The following is an 18,303-nucleotide window of genomic DNA, read 5'->3' as shown; positions in this document are numbered from 1 at the left end:
TACCACTGTTCTGCGAAGCTCCAGAGGGAGTTATTTGATAGTTTTCCTCAGAAACCCAGACTCTTGGGGGAAGTGAGATTTCCTAAGGGCGGAGGCCATATACGTTGGCCCCATAATGATGAGTTTTTATCAACCACTATACCTCTGTTTTCTCCCCATTTAATTTGAGGCAACTCTAGTGTTCCAAATAGAACACTCATGGAAAACAAGCAAAGAATTTCCTATTTACATGGGCAGGGTCAGACTTCATGCTTTTCCTTTCAAGTTAAAATTACCTGTGGGTCCACAGCTGACGAGTAATCTTTAACTGTGGGCGCACAGTTCATTTTATAGTCAACAGGCAACTCTTGTCAGCACTCCCTCTCTAACCTGCAGATGAGTTCTGTTCATTATAGCAGATACCTTACTGACACTTTTTTCTACAGACTTTTGAAATCTTATGTGCGAAACATTTATTGTCATTGAAATGCTGCTCGCAGTGTCAGCCGTGTCATTCTTCTCCGTGCCTCTAAATATTATGTTTGAGGATTACAAAGCTATCTCTACTCAGTGTCATAAGAAGGACAAACAAATCTTTCAGATTTACATGATTAAACATATGCCTGACAGATGGAAAGCAGGTTCTCCTCCCAACACCACAAAATGTAATTAGCATACTAATTTACTCTGTTAAGACCCCAGGCTCTGATTTTGACAAGCCCCTTCGCCAAAGTTAAACATATCTATTCCTTTAATAACATTCAGTCAGAGGGAGTTCCTTTCCTGCCCTGAAGAGAATAAGAGTAAAAATCTGAGCAATTCCAGTGAAGTATCTTAGGCAAATCCCTACAATTTGTATTGGCCCATACACTGACACTATAAGCTGCTGTTGTTTACAGGCCAGTAATTTTTCTTGTATGGGTTGCCCAGCACGTGATTTGAAATTTACACAGCAACACCTCTGTGAATTAGAGCTAATTTTCTTTTGTACTTTTCAAAGTCTATTTTAATGAGGAGATGAATTTCATATCAAGGGTTTTTTTGGTAAAATGTAGAAACAGGATGGTCAAGTTCCATGCAAATCATCAAATCTTTCAACATATTGATGGCCATTACATAATCAGTGGGACACACATATTTTAGGATCATCAGATAAAAGGCATAGAGCTATCATCATCCCCATAATTCATATGCAAGAGTCTGACATGTTTCCAGATTTACATATTTGAGGCTATCCATGATCATATGGAGGAGGGAAAGTTCCTAGCAACAAATTTTCTTTCCTTAGTTGCAGAGTTCAAAATAGACATGACTGGCCTATAATATCTCATCTTAACTATGTTGCATGAATTTTAAACAAACATTGGCAAAGCCAATAGGACTCACCTGTAGCAGAGATTTAGGCTTTGCCAATGTGTTTTAGCCATTTTCTACACCAGCGTAGCTGCTACTCAGCATGGCTAAAAGGTAGAGGAGAGTGGCACGGAGTGGAGTAGAGTGTCGTAGCCTGGAGTGCCATAGAGTGGAGTAGTGTGGCTTAGCGTGGAGTGTCATAGAGTGAAGTGGCAAAGAGTGGAGTTGCATAGAGTGAAGTAGAGTGGCTTAGCGTGGGGTGGCATAGAGAGGAGTAGAGTTGTGTAGAGTGGAGTAGATTGTCAAAGAGTGGAGTATTGTAGAGTGGAATGGAGTGGCGTAATGTTAAGTAGAGTGGAGTGGCATAGAGTGGAGCAGCATAGAGCGGAGTAGAGGTTTGTAGAGTGAAGTGACATAGAGTGGAATGTCATAGAGTGCAGTTTCATGCAGTGGGGTATTGTAGAGTTGAATGTTGAAAAGCGGAGTGTCATAGAATGGAGTAGAGTGTTGTAGAGTGGAGAAGAGTTGAATAGAGAAGAGTGGAGTAAAGTGGAGTAGAGTGGGGAGGAGAGTCGTAGAGTGCAGTTTCGTAGCTTGGAGTGTAGATATCATGAAGTGGAGTGGCGTAGAGTGTCATAGAGTGGAGTAGAATGTTGTAGAGAGGATTGGCAAAGATTGGAGTGGTGTAGAGGGCCGTGTCATAGAAAGGAGTGGTGTAGAGTGAACTAGAGTGGTGTAGAGTAGAGTGGAATATAGTGACATAAAGTGGAACTTTGTATAGTGGAGCTGCATAGACTGGAGTGTCGTAGAGTGAAGTGCCATAGAGTTGAGTGTCATAGAGTGGAGTGTCTTAGAGTGTTGTGGACCATTAGAGTGTAGTGGTGTAGAGTGCCATGGAGTGGAATGTTATAGAATGAAGTGGCATAGAGTGGAGTGGTATGGAGTGTCGTAGAGTGGAGTGTTGTAAAGTGGAGTAGATTGTCATACGGTGGAGTGGCATAGAGTTGAGTATGCACGGTGTGGTTGCACAGTGCCGTTACAGACAGCACATTTTTAATTGAGTTGACCATTACATTTTCAGACATACAGTTCTATTGATCAAACTATACAGAGCACAAACAATGATGAGATAATGTGTGGAAATCAGCATCACCCAGTGTATTGATTGTTTTGATCATATTAAAATATTTGTGTTCACCCCCCTTTAGAGTTACAAAACAGTTGCTTCATTTGTGCTTGCTAATTCTGATACATTCTGAAGTATTTGTACAGTTCATCTACTGGCATTTACATTTTGTTGCCTTTTATTTCCCATCCACAGCAAGATTGTCACATAAATCCACTCACTTTGCAGTCAGAGAAAGAAAAATGAACACCAATTTCCCTAAAAGACAAAGCCTAGCACTTGACATCTGTCTTTGCACAACAAATATGACAAGATAAAAACAAAATTTCAAGGCCTACGTATTCCTCATTCAATTCTGATTCCCGGCATGGTTATTGTGGGGGTGGTTAAGCACCCCCACCTCCCTACTTCAAGGCGTATGGCTTGGGCCGAAATTTAGGAAGAGGGTTGTTTAAGTTATTCATTAGTAGAGAGCACTGACCAAAATATACAAGCTCATAGACATAACCCTGTTCCTCACTGCCATGCGAGATTGGCAGAGATATCTAAAATCAATCAAGCAGAAAGATAGGAGGAAACTATTTCAATCTTGGAAGAATACAAGAAGGCAGTCAGAGAGGTTGCAAACAGGCTATGGTACACAGGAAGGACAGGGACATGCTGGACGGCCTAAAACAAATAGAAAGTAAGCAGATGTGATTTACAAAACATCAAGCCAATGGTAAGCAATATGTGAATTGCATTCCTAGTGAAGCTTTCAGTATGTCCCCGACAAGTCTTTGCAGCCAGACAGCTACGCTGTCTGGTAGGCTTCGACCGAAAAATGTACACTTACAAGCTGCTATCTGAGCAAAGAATGAACACAGTGGAGAGGACTTACTTGTATACAAAGTTCTTATATCAACACATGTTAATGCAGGATAGAGAGGTGTCTATTCCTGCACATCCCTAGTGAGTAAGACTTGTACATGATTGTGCAGACTTATTTTTTGCAAAACGTTTCAAAATGTAATTTTGATCTCTTGAGCATGCACATTTTACAGCTCTTCAGACTGCCCCTGTTGCAACAGAGCACAGTTCAGAGACAGGTTCAGTACTTTTCCCTGTACTTGCTTTCTGGATTAGACATGGAGCAAAAGAGCTGTGTGTTGTGTGGAAAGCATCATCCCCTCATGAATGCAATTGATGCATGTTTGGCTTGGTGCTGAAACGTACACCTTAGTGAAAGTAAAGATAAAGGCCTGCAAAGGACAGCAGACCTCAATTTTTGCATTCAGTGTTCCAATGCATGAGCATAACATCCCCTGCACTGCATATTAACATATGGTGCAAATCCCCAATAAGAGATGTATTCAGTGCTTAATTTGAGCCAGTGGGGGTGTTGGCACTTATTTTTGGGAACCAGCACTTAATTGTCCGCATCAGATATTTACCTGAGGGGCATGAGAAGTAAAAACACACAAAACGGAAGACCATCACAAAAGAAGAAGCCAGAAACGTGCAAGAGTTTCAACAATTTGCTATCGCCACTAGTGGACCTGACAGACGTACTTGAACTCACAACCCACTACAACAACTCGATGACTAACATTCTCGCCACAGTGGCGCCCTTTCAACTAAAAAGGCCATCCTCTAAAGACTCCAAACCCTGGTACAATGGGAGTCTAAATGATCAACGCCGCAACCTAAGACTAGCGGAAAGGACCTGGAGATCCGCACCATCCCTAGAGCACCTTAAATAACTAAGATCAAGGAGGAGTAATTACAACAAACACATCAGAATTTCAAAAGCTAACTTCTTCAAAGATCAACTAAACAATACTAGAAATCGACCAAGAAAACTATTCGAAATTATTAAACATAAGTCCGCTCAACATCATACCTACTCCTCTGTAGGCCCCAAACCGCAATCCAACTGCAACACTTTTGACGCACACTTCTTGGAAAAATCCAAAATGATAGAAAAAGAGCTCCGTACAGCAAATGAACAACTCTCATTGGTGCCCCCACCTAACCCCAACGTGCCGCAATCGGCACTAACACCTATCCAGCATGATCTTACCATAAAAACAATGCGTCCTGGAACACTTTTAAAATCTTTGACGAAAATGACATCTTCAAGTTAATAACAACACTTAAACCGTCAAACCATTTCTGCGCTCTGCTTCCAGCCAACATCTTCAGTAAGATCAAAACTGTTCTTATACCCATCTGGACAAAGATAGTGAATGCATCTCTATCACAAGGAACCTTTCCAAGCTGCTTAAAAGAAGGGCAGGTAGCCCCCATTCTAAAAAAAAACATGGCCGACCACACAATTGCTGATAACTACCGTCCAATATCCACTATTCCTACTCTAGCAAAACTAATGGAGAAGTGCATCCACTCCCAACTATGCAACCATATAGCCCAATTCCAACTCATTGACCAGTTCCAATCAGGCTTCAGGCAGAATCACAGCACGGAAATGGCCATGACCCACATCGTTGATGACTCACTCAGAATGCTAGATCAAAATGAATCCTGCCTCCTAATCCTCCTAGACCTTTCATCAGCCTTCAATACAGTCAAACATATCAGTCTCCTCGACCTACTTGAACACAGAATGGGCTTATCAGCAGCAGTCCTAAAGTGGTTCCCCTACTTCTTAGACAACCGAACTAAAAAAATCAAGATTAACCGATCGCTATCCTCGACCACACCCATCACCCTGGGAGTCCCTCAAGGTTCCGTCTTATCTCCTACCTTCTTCAATCCATTCATGGAACCCTTACCTGAAATTCTGAAACTCTCCAATATCGATTACCACATGTACACAAATGATACACACAATATCTAAAAATATCATCGCCAGATGACATCCGACTACTCAACACAACTTTACAAAAAACCCACATCTGGCTAACAAAAAAACACCTCAAACTCAATGCCCTCAAAACTGACTTTCTCCTAATCTCCCCACCACAAGGACAAGATGACATAGTAAACTGGATGAAACCCCTAATAGCCCTCAATTGCAAACCTTACATTATCAATTCTACAAGATCACTGGGAATAATACTAGACAAGAATCTCAACATGAGGAAACACATCAATACAGCCACCAGAGGAGCCTACTTTCATATGAGCATTCTCAGAAAACTAAAACCCTTCCTCAACGATAACGACCTAAAAACAGCCGTTCAATCTCTAGTTCTACCCAGACTATGGGAATCCAACCTTATGTGGCTTGCCGAGATCCAGTCTGGGTCTTTTTAGAGCCTCACTAAACGTGGCTGCAAGACTCGTCACTGGCTACAGAAAGAACAACCACATCACCCCAGATCTAAAGGAACTGAATTGGCTCCCTTATGAGGCAAGAGCGCAGCTAAAGATTGCATGCATGACACAAAAAGCCCTGCACCTCAATACACCAAAGTATCTAGCCAATAAACTCGAATTATCAGGCAATAGCAGAACTCTGAGAAGCACCAACACCCTGCAATTGAAACCACAAACATTTAGGAAAAAGAAAACATACACACCACCTTCACTGGCCTAGCACCCAGGATATGGAATGCCCTGCCCCAAGCAATCAGAATGAACCCCTCCACCACCTCATTCAAAAATGAAGTCAAACTACTTCTGATGAATAAAACTCTCTCCTGATCCCAGCCCTGATGCAAGTTGATACCAAACAGAAGCTACTCATCAACCAAGAGCTGTGTTGATCTCTATTCGAGAATGGCTAACACAATCATGACCTTCTACAAGAACTAACAACATATATGATCTCTTCTTAGATACTCATTTATATGTGACTAGCGTGCAACTTCTCTGTTGATGTACATTTGTAAAGCACTCTGATACCCTCGTCGGGTCTATTCTGCGCTATATAAAACCTTATAAATAAATAAAATTAATAAGAGTATGATAAAAGTGCATAGAGGTGGATTTAGGACTTTGCAGCTTTTGTATTCCGTTCGCCAAAGTTTAATTGCCCCCACCCACTGGATTCTGAGCAGGAATTTCGGAAACCAGCCCTCGTTCTTTTACAAATTAGGCACTGGGTGTACGGAGGAACAGGCATCGTGGAACAGATGATGGTCTTGGGGACCACAAATATCTCTCCTGATGCCAACAGCATGCACAAAGAGAGTTTCCACACTGTGAATGTGTACGATTTGCTGTGAGCAGACAATAACCCATTCAATGAGTTGCAGCCTTGTGTACTGTATGGCGAGAAAACACTGCAGCATTTCCATGTAAATTACAAGGATGAGGCCAAGCCTATTTTACACTGCATTCTCTATATATTGCAAGTCTTAACGTGGCTACTGAAATTTGCAAACTACATTTGTCAATCACATTTTAACCACCGACCGACCCCCCTCCCTCCTGACCCTTGTGACATATAATGGTCCTCAGTCTGGTGAGATTTATACTGTCAATTGTGCATTAAAATAGCTGTTTTGTAGTTGATCATACATACAGATTTCGCACTCATATAGCCAGCCACTTTGCACAGCGTTGACTTTGCAGATACAAATGTGTTTTGTTAATTTGTTCCATTTGTTCCACTTCTTCAGTAATGGAAGAAAAACTTCTTAATGAACCCAATCAGGACACTGGCACAGTTCCCCTATTGGTATTAGATGACCTTAGAATAGTGTCAGATGTTAGCAGAGTCAGGGGCATCGACTTGGCTTTCAGCAATTGATGCCCCATACCACATGATTCTGAATAATTATCTACAGGATCTTGGCCTGAGGGGCTCAGTGCATGCCTAGTTAGATTCTTTCATTACAGAGGTGACTCAGCACGCTATCCTTCTTCATTTGTTCCCCAAGAACCTATATTTGAGCTTTTGGGTTCTACAAGGATCTATACTGTCACTTATCATGTTTAATGTTTGTGTTGAGCCTTGGATCAGTTCATCCAGTCACAAGGCTAGAATTACTACTTACATGATATCCATATTCTACTTCAAATGTTTTATTAGTTTGTGGGCATAAACAACTTTAAGGCATGCATGTTGAAAGCTTGGGGCTTGATAGGCAACCATTGCTGAAACATTTAATCAGAAAAGACAGAAGTAATTTAAAATGTTATTGTCCTTCATTTGTTTCTGGCAGGTGGTCATCTATTTCAACTCTACTCTAGAATAGGAAAGCCCTGTATCTGGGAATAACAGTAAGACACCTCTCGCATTTGCAGGATGTTCATAATGCAGCTGTACACATCTTAACAGGTGCCTGAAAAATTAAACCCTTACTCCCCTTCTCTTTTCTTTAGTTACAGTGTCCGTCTGTGTGGATTTTAAAAGACTCCTGTCCTGATAATGGACTAGACTGAGAATGAATTTATATCCGCGTGCAACCAAGAGTTTGCAAAGCGATCAGAATTCTGAGTTGTGCCATCATTATTGCACACCGCTGTTTTCCCAAAACAGATTTCAGCAGGTCAAACTGCTGAAATTTACTAGAACGAAAAGTCCTGGAAAAAAAACACAATTTGTCTGAAATTTAGTATCATAAAAACAGATTATGCATGCTGAAACTCGTTTCCAATGGAACATTTTACAATAAGGGTATTTACCTCGCTCATTACATACCTCACCATAGGATAATGTTATTTACCAGGTGCAGTAAATATCTCACTGTTTTCTCACCTACTCAGGACACAGAACTGTTGACACACGTCTGCTTTGATTCATTACCATATTTTCTTAGCAATGAACTTCAAAGATAGGGACATTAATGGTCCCTGCAGTCCCAAGGCCCCACTCTCCCACAAATGCCTTGTGTTTCAGGACAATGACAAGCAAGACAATCCAAATTTAAAAAGTCAGATGTAAGGTAGTTCTACGCAAGATATGCCCATGGAGGTGTATATAGCCCTTACTAACCATATGTGGGGTGCTGAAGTGTGAGGCTACATGGGTAGCTCACTAAATTCTGTCGTGTATGGCTAGAAGTGGGTTGTCTTTGTATCGATCCAATTGAGTTTCAAAACTCAACTTTCCTTGAATACCAAGTCACTTGGATTCACCATCGACACCAACCTCACCCTCAAGGAACGCATCCGTTGGATCTAGTTACACCTGCAGCCAGGACAACATTAGTCTGTAAATTAAGAAGCGCAAAAAGGAACAAACAAGGGCAACAATGGTACAATAGTCGCACATCTGTACTTTTGGAGTAATGTAAAACAAGACACAATGGTGCTCTAAAACACCATAACACACCTGTTGCTAAGGTGTGTGTATCTAGACCGGAGAAACAAAAATATTTCTTGGCCCAGGCACAAACAAACCATTGGTTGAAATCACCTACAAAACAACACTTTCAACACACATGTAGTTCTTTGCCAAATTTGTAACTATAGCAGCGTTATTGTTTGTATTTTCTTGCAGAACCACGAATAAGTAAAAAATCTATTTTTGCTACTATATTTGGGGGCTTCTGATTAATCTTTTGAGTAACCAAATAAAGTGGCAACGTTTACATGTGTAGATAGCCATACTAATTGTACCTAGACTAATATACTCAATGTTATATACATCATAAGAGTGCACTGTTATTTTCTGGTTTGTTTTCCATATATGCACCCAGGATCTGGAATAACATTCCTGTATTCATCAGGTATGCCCCAAACCTGTTTCAATTTAGAAAAGAGAATGCATTAACCATCCACAACTCAGCTTCCTCTGCTCTTACCGCTGACTCGTTGCTTGTCTTTTACCATGTAAAGACCTTCACTGTCTTTTAGTTAGGTTTGCACTATATGAATGCATATACATACATATATACATACACACATACATACATACATACATACATACATACATACATACACATAATACATACATTTGTAGGAAGCATTTCCATGTTTTGTGTGAGGAACACCGAGGTGTGGTTGTGGTGAGATGGAATGCAGTTCTTTGAACATCTCTGCAGGTCCCTTTTTGGTATTTAGTATGATCATAATATGATCAGAGTCCACTTAGCAGTTTACTGCACTGAGCTTTCCATTCTGAGATATTTTGTTTAAGGTTTATGATCCTAAGCAGGCATAGTTTGGAAGAAGAAACAGTGTAGAAATCTGCTGACATGGACTTTTAATATCATCACATGTCCAATTGTCATTGTGAACTGTCAAAAAGCAGTCTCAATAAGTAGCTTGTTGGGACCTGCAGTGGTGGACTAAATTAAAGTCCTCTGTTGACCAGCAGCACGTGGCAGATCTCTTCAATGAATCCTCGCCTGTTCAGTTGGTGATGGTGGTTTATTGCTGGTGACTGTACAGTACTGGGGCATGGACATGTCCCACAGCAGTGTTTTCTTATGAGATTGTAAGAGTGTCAGTCAGTATAAGGGAGTTATTATGAGGCCCATATGAGCTACAATAACTGTCTGACCACTGAGTGTTATGGTATTAATATTGGTGTGGGTCAGGAGGGCATACATATTTGAAATGTTGTGGTTGCATTTATATAGTGCTTACTAATGCTGATGAGTCATTAAAGTGCTTTACACTGGCCAGAATGCTGCTCCGGAATACAAAGGCTTGTGTTCTTTTTCCTTTATTCACTGGTTATTTTTTGTTATTGGGAAGAGTCTGGTGCTCTTAAGGAAACCATTCAGTGTCTTTACTCCAGTTTCTATCTGATGGATTAAGTTAGTAGGAGTAAATTGTGATCTTTTGTGAGTCAGGGTATGTGAATTCATACACTTGGTGGTGGTATTAAGAGATGAGCTACAGGAGATTTTGCATTGCTAAACTGCAGTGGTATGACTTTTAAAAGGAGATGTTGTGATCTTTAAAAAGGAGATGAGGACAGTATGCATTAATACAATAATAAGGTTTAAGGCAAGCATGCACATGACTTAGAGAAGACTGTGCTGAGAGAGAGGAAGCATGCAGAGGGTGAAAAGTAAACAGATGTCCATGTGGAGGAAAAGGATAGGGTACAGTTCGCTGTTTAAAATCAAGGTCAATTGATTTGGGGATAAGAGGGGACTTTTTTAGAGAATGCAGGTAACAATCTGCAGATACAAAACTGTAGAAGGAAACTACATTGTTTGCATGAGGGATAGTGCTAGAATGGGTACTTTGGTAAGCACAAGAGTCAGCGAGTATTTTATCCCCTGAAAGGATACAGCGTAGATTATCACTTTTAGCAGGAACAGTCTATCAGATCAAGGGTGGGAATCATAAAGTAATAGCAGGATGCATATATAAGAACATTTTGAGAGGTTTAGTTTGCACTCAAAGGCAGTAGTAACCTCTTCGTCAAAGCTATGTAAGAGAATATAAGGGTAAATAATGCAAACATCAAAAAGGAGAGTCTTTTGATGTACATCCATTAGTTTGGTTCACAATAGCAAGTACAAAGCGAAGTGGCACCGATTTTGGATACTCCCCGCCTGAGGATAAGCCACTAGGTGCACACTTCATTGAGCCCATATTGAGGGTGCTCACATTTGAAGCAAACCCCAGTGCTTCTTTCTGTGAGAAGCATCACTCTAGACAAAGGAAGGTAGCCCGAGAAGAACACTTGAAAAGAACTAAACAAGTTCTGCAACATGAGACAATGCATTCTCCTTGATGCCATCTATTGTTAGCATGCATTTGCCTGTTTCAAGTATTGTCTCTATTTTCACTTCACTCTTTCTCCTTGCATTTAGCTCTCAATTCCCATTTCTCTTTCATCTCACCTGCTGCACACATTATCCTTTCCATATTTCCTCAAGTGGTTGAAATTGATTTGTTCAAAATAACAACGTTATACATTATCCAGGCAAAATTTTAATGTTCCAAAAATGCATCTGAATTTCGCTGGAAAATGTGACACATGCAAGAAGTGCAAAACCCCAGGAAGAAATAGCCAAACCTCTTATCAAATTACCATAAATTCACATAATCCTATAGGATGATGAATTTACACCTACCTAGTGTGGCATGTTTCATCAGTAGATTCAACATCTGGCACTGGAAAGAATCTAACATTACTACTGTTCACTGGTGTAAAGTCTCATAGTTATGGATCCCTAGTTTGTGTATTACAATTGTGTGGGTCATGTAAAGTGTTTATACTAGGGTCTCTCTGCCAGCAGATTAAAAAAGGAAGATTGAGCCAAAGACCCTGCTTATCTTTTCCCTCAACATTTGGTGCTCAAATATTGCCACTACGAAGGCAGATGGCTTCATCACAACAAAAGGTGTCTCCCATCAAATTTTGGAAAACTCCCTAGTTCATAGTGCATCTTATGCAAGTACAGTCACTATATGCTTTGCCTTTTTCATAAGAAGGGGCAATAGCAGATGAAACAGCCATTCTTCATTGAGCGGGTGTACTTTTGACGGAAAACAGTGCAAGCTTCAATCCTTGATAGGACAGATACAGCTAGTACAACAGCAGTGCAAGCTTTCCCAGTCATAAGGCACATACACATCTGGCAGCAGCAGTGCAAACTTTGCTTCATTGCAGAGCAGGCACAGCATGGAAGTAATATCTCTGCCCTAATGCTGGCTTTTGACAAATGCCGGTTGTGTCCAATCCTGAATGTCCAAAATCATGTATTATTTATCAGTCCACCCCATTTGTACCCCCATTTAATAATGTGTACAAAAGAAAGAAAAAGTGTGTGAAAGGGCAGAAAGTACCTCACGTAAGCATCACCAAAGGAGCTTCTGGTATGTACTCACCAGTTTGCTCATGTTTCTCATCATTGGTGACTTTCTTGAGCATGAAAAGATAAATCCAGTGTCTAATATATAATAAAAGGTGAAGAAAAAAGAAAAGAAAAAAGAAAAAGAAAAGGTATGTAAAGAATTGCACAAAAAGTGCTTGTGTCAAACTAGACCCCGTGATGCGAGAAAGAATAACCACGTTTCTCCAAACTATGAATGAGTTATAAGACTCACATGCACATGATCCTACTTTTATTAGATGCTGTGAGCCCACTCAAGATTAAAAATGAACAGCATGTTTCAGACCACTTTAGGATAGGCCAACATGTTTCATTAGCAAAATTCCATTGCGGCACTTTCATCAGGGCACGGGGCCAATCTTCACCTCACTGGACTTCCAATTTAAGCCAACTGTGACGTGGAAGCGAAACCAGACTCACGTCTAGATGCAGTTTACGGGCGGCAACTGCATGTGCCTGCAGGGGATGTGTAATTTAGGATTGAAGGACACTCCCTAGAAGGTGGGATACCGGTATGAACTCTGAGGGTTACCACCTGTCACCCTCGGCTTCTATGACTGCAGTACATATATTAGGCAGGCTCGGGCTCCCCGTAAATGCAAGACAGAGGTCCTATCAAATGTGGTGGGGAAAGGTGTTCCTTACCTGTAAATGTGACAGGCATTGGCAAAGCCTATTACTTTTGTCTACCTGAGAGCTATTGGCTTTGTCAATGTCTTTTAGCCATGTTGTAGTGCTGCATGGAGTGGAGTAGAGTGGAATGGCGTAGAGTGGAGTGGCATAGAGTGGCTTGGAGTGGCGTAGAGTGGCTTGGAGTGGCAGAGAGTAGAGTGGTGTAGTTAGATGGGTCATAGAGAAGAGTGGCATAGAGTGGAGTGGTGTAGAGTAGAGTGAAGTCGACTGGCAGAGTAGAGTAGAGTGGTGTAGAGTGCAGCCATGTACAGTGGATTGGCACAGAGAAGGGTTGAGAAGATTAGAGTAGAGTAGAGTAACGTAGAGTAGAGTGGATTAGATTAGAGTAGTATAGAGTGGAGGTGTTTGTAGTGGCGTGGAGTGGCATTGCGTAGAGTGGTGTGGATTGACGCAGAGTGGAGTAAATTGTAAGTAGATTAGAGTGGGGTAGAGTAAAATGGGGTAAAGTAGAGTGGCGTAGATTAGGGTGGCATAAAGTAGAGTGACATTGGATGGAGTGGGGCAGAGTGGCACTGTGTGGAGTAGAGTGGCGTAGTGTAGAGTAGAGTGGTATAGAGTGGCGAAGAGTGGCATGGTGTGGCATAAAATGAAGCGTCATAGAGTGCCTTGGAGTAGCACAGTGTAGAGTGTAGTGGCGTAGTGTAGAGTAGAGTGGACTGACGTAGAATGCAGTGGCATAGAGTGCAATGGAGTAGAGTAGAGTGGTGCAGAGTAGAGTGCAGTGGTGTAGAGAGTAGTGACATACAGTAGTGCAGAGTAGAGTCTTGTGTAATACACTGGGTTAGAGTGCAGCGAAATAGAGTGGAATAAAGTGCAGTGGTGTTCAAGCATCATATATACATACATTTTCATCACCATTCAAAGCATCATTACCTACTGGCAGTCGCCAGTAGGTAGTTATAGTTAGGACCTATTTTCCATAAGAAATCTGCAACATTCTATTTGGAATAACGTTGGCGCCGATTGACGAATCTTCGCGAAATTTTCCAAACTTTTGGTCAGCTCCGGTCCGCTCCTATCCTAAAAATTTCACGGTGATTCATCAAGCGGGGGCTGAGAAAAAAGGGGGGGTCCCAAAATGCGTTTTCCCCATGCATTTTCCCATAGGACCTGTTGACGCAGCTACAGCCCGAACTGCTGAACGGAATTACACCAAATTTGGCAAAGAGGTAGTCCTCAGTTCAGACTCATGCCTTTTGCTTACATGGTGTAAATCCATTCAGTAGTTCCTGAGAAAATTAGAGTTAAAAAGATAGATATATCTGGGCGGAGCCTAACCACACATCTCATCGTGAGATCTGATTGGCTGTCAGTACTTCATTCAAGAAGTGTTGGCAGCCATTTTGGGACCAATATACATGATAGCACCTCATTAAAAAGCATTGCAGTTAGTAGAAGGTTTTAAGACTTTAGTTACATTATAAATCATTTCTTGATGGTACCATATTCATTTTAGGAATTGTGGTGTGTTCTAAGGTGATTTTACCATGTGAAAAAGCCTTCTGCTGTGATATCATGAATTATTTGAGAGAAAACTATTTTCTCATACTTTTCCCACAGAGGTTTGGAAGGTGATCTATAAGCTAATCTGAGAGCATATTTTCTGTAAATTCACATTATCTTTCTCAGTCATGTGAGAATGAAGTCTGACATTCTCAGTAAAACATGTACAGCCAACAAGGGCAGAGACTGTCAGTTGATTCCTTTGTGTTCTACTGTAGCTTCCCAGAGTGTTCTAAAGAACAACTAGAGCGCTAACAGTCCTACTTATGACAAACGTATTGCACACCTGAAGCCATCTTGATTGGAATAAAGTGGTAACTCTTAAAACATTTAATTTAAAAAGGAACAAAATGAGGGGGTTCATTGTGCCACAGAAAGTATGATTAGTGCTGCAGAAAGAAAAATTAGGGCACATTTTGAGTGAGTTCTCAAATCCTCTTCTATTTCATTAAAAAATTCTGACATGCAGACTGAAACATGCACTTTCAATACCAGCAGCAGACTTCCCTGGTGAGCAGTAGCTTTACTACAGTGATATAATAAGCAACTAGAGTGCTAACATTCTGAATTTATGGCAAATGTGAAACACATCTGAATGCCTTCTTGATGGAATCAAAGTAAAAAAACTGAAAGTATTTCCTACTGAGTAGACTGTTGTAAATGAGGAAATTAGGAAACTTCATAACAAATAAGTCTCCCAAAATGGCCACCAGAGACAAAAGAGCCCAAATGTAGTCCAAATATCACCCAGATGTAGCCCAAGTATAGCCCAATGACAGAATGCCCCAGAGTGTTCTAACAAACAACTAGAGCGCTAACAGTCTTACTTATGACAAAAGTATGGCACACCTGAAGCCATCTTGATTGGAATAAAGTGGTAACACTTAAAACATTTAATTTACAAAGGAACAAAATGAGGGGGTTTATTTTGCCATAGAAATTATGATTAGTGCTGCAGAAAGAAAAATTAGGGCACATTTTGACTTCTCAAATCCTCTTCTATTTCATAAAAAATTCTGACATGCAGACTGAAACATGCACTTTGAATACCAGCAGCAGACTTCCCTGGTGAACAGTAGCTTTACTACAGTGATCTAATGAGCAACTAGAGTGCTAACATTCAGAATTTATGGAAAATGTGTGACACATCTGAATGCCTTCTTGATGGAATCAAAGTAAAAAACTGAAAGTATTTCCTACTGAGAAGACTGTAGTAAATGAGGAAATTAGGAAACTTCATAACAAATAAGTCTCCCAAAATGGTCACCAGAGACAAAAGAGCCCAAATGTAGCCCAAATATCACCCAGATGTAGCCCAAGTATAGCCCAATGACAGAATGTCCCAGAGTGTTCTAACGAACAACTAGAGCACTAACAGTCTTACTTATGACAAAAGTATGGCACACCTGAAGCCATCTTGATTGGAATAAAGTGGCAACACTTAAAACATTTAATTTACAAAGGAACAAAATGAGGGGGTTCATTTTGCCATAGAAATTATGATTAGTGCTTCAGAAAGAAAAATTAGGGCACATTTTGACTTCTCAAATCCTCTTCTATTTCATGAAACAATTCTGACATGCAGACTGAAACATGCACTTTGAATACCAGCAGCAGACTTCCCTGGTGAGTAGTAGCTTTACTACAGTGATCTAATGAGCAACTAGAGTGCCAACATTCAGAATTTAAGGCAAATGTGTGACACATCTGAATGCCTTCTTGATGAACCAAAATAAAAAACTGAAAGTATTTCCTACTGAGGAGACTGCGGTAAATGAGGAAATTAGGAAACTTCATAACAAATAAATCTCCCAAGATGGCCACCAGAGACAAAAGAGCCCAAATGTAGCCCAAATATCACCAAGATGTAGCCCAAGTATAGCCCAATGACGGGGAACAACCTTTACAACGCAACTTTTACAACGCACTACCTTTACAACGCATTTTTTACAACGCATAATCCATTACAACGCATGACATTACAACGCATGACACTACAACGCATTTTTAAAAACTACCTTTACAACGCATTCCATTACAACGCATACTACCATTACAACGCATACCATTACAACGCATAATATTACACTACACTATCCAACACTTACCCTACTGTTGCACCCCCTGGAGTTAGAATAGTAATTTTTACCCCTATACTATCCAACACTTACCCTACTGTTGCACCCCCTGGAGTTAGAATAGTAATTGTTACCCCTATACTATCCAACACTTACCCTACTGTTGCACCCCCTGGAGTTAGAATAGTAATTTTTACCCCTATACTATCCAACACTTGCCCTACTGTTGCACCCCCTGGAGTTAGAATAGTAATTTTTACCCCTATACTATCCAACACTTACCCTACTGTTGCACCCCCTGGAGTTAGAATAGTAATTTTTACCCCTATACTATCCAACACTTACCCTACTGTTGCACCCCCTGGAGTTAGAATAGTAATTTTTACCCCTATACTATCCAACACTTACCCTACTGTTGCACCCCCTGGAGTTAGAATAGTAATTTTTACCCCTATACTATCCAACACTTACCCTACTGATGCACCCCCTGGAGTTAGAATAGTAATTTTTACCCCTATACTATCCAACACTTACCCCACTGTTGCACCCCCTGGAGTTAGAATAGTAATTTTTACCCCTATACTATCCAACACTTACCCTACTGTTGCACCCCCTGGAGTTAGAATAGTAATTTTTACCCCTATACTATCCAACACTTACCCTACTGTTGCACCCCCTGGAGTTAGAAAAGTAACTTTTACCCCTATACTATCTAATACTTACCTTAAATGCAATTTAATATTATGCGTTGTAATGGTATGCGTTGTAAAGGTAGTATGCGTTGTAATGGAAATGCGTTGTAAAGGTAGTTTTTAAAAATGCGTTGTAGTGTCATGCGTTGTAATGTCATGCGTTGTAATGGATTATGCGTTGTAAAAAATGCGTTGTAAGTGCATGCGTTGTAAAAGTGTGCGTTGTAACGTCATACATCCCCCAATGACAGAATGTCCCAGAGTGTTCTTAAGAACAACTAGAGCGCTGAAAGTCTTACTTATGACAAAAGTATGGCACACCTGAAGCCATCTCGATTGGAATAAACTGGTAACACTTAAAACATTTAATTTAAAAAGGAACACAATGAGGGGGTTCATTTTGCCATAGAAATTATGATTATTGCTGAAGAAAGAAAAATTAGGGCACATTTTGAATGACTTCTCAAATCCTCTTCTATTTCATTTAAAAACTCTGATATGCAGACTGAAACATGCACTTTTAATACCAGCAGCAGACTTCTGTGGTGAGCAGTAGCTTTACTACAGTGATCTAATGAGCAACTAGAGTGCTAACATTCAGAATTTATGGCAAATGTGTGACATATCTGAATAACTTCTTGATAGAATCAAAGTAAAAAACTGAAAGCATTTCCTACCGAGGAGACTGCAGTAAATGAAGAAATTAGGAAACTTCATAACAAATAAATCTCCCAAGATGGCCACCAGAGACAAAAGAGCCCAAATGCAGTACAAATATCACCCAGATGTAGCCCACATGTAGCCCAATGACAGAAGTGTGCAAAATAGTTATTTTTTGTGTATTTGCATTTTTATATAGTGCAGACCTGTCAGGTATTGGAGTGCTTTACATGAGCATTGGTTACATCACACAAGATCATTTTGGTTGTAGACATGGGGAGATTAAGTGATTTGACCAGAATCACAGAATGTTGAGCTGAAGCAGAAACTCCAACCTGGTTCCCCAGTTGCAAAGTCTGCAGCTCTGGAAGTAACACCACATCCTCTCCCCTAGGTGCAACATTTAATCAAGTGGTCGACTGGATAAAAAAACATAAAGATTACAAATGATTTAAAAGATCTTTGTCGCTATTTGAAAACTCAGAAAATATGTCCTCATTTTAGTGTTTTAGAGCACTAACCAT

This window comes from Triturus cristatus, chromosome 6, assembly GCF_964204655.1.
Source record: "Triturus cristatus chromosome 6, aTriCri1.1, whole genome shotgun sequence".
Taxonomy (NCBI): Eukaryota; Metazoa; Chordata; class Amphibia; order Caudata; family Salamandridae; genus Triturus; species Triturus cristatus.
This window is presented reverse-complemented; position numbering follows the sequence as displayed.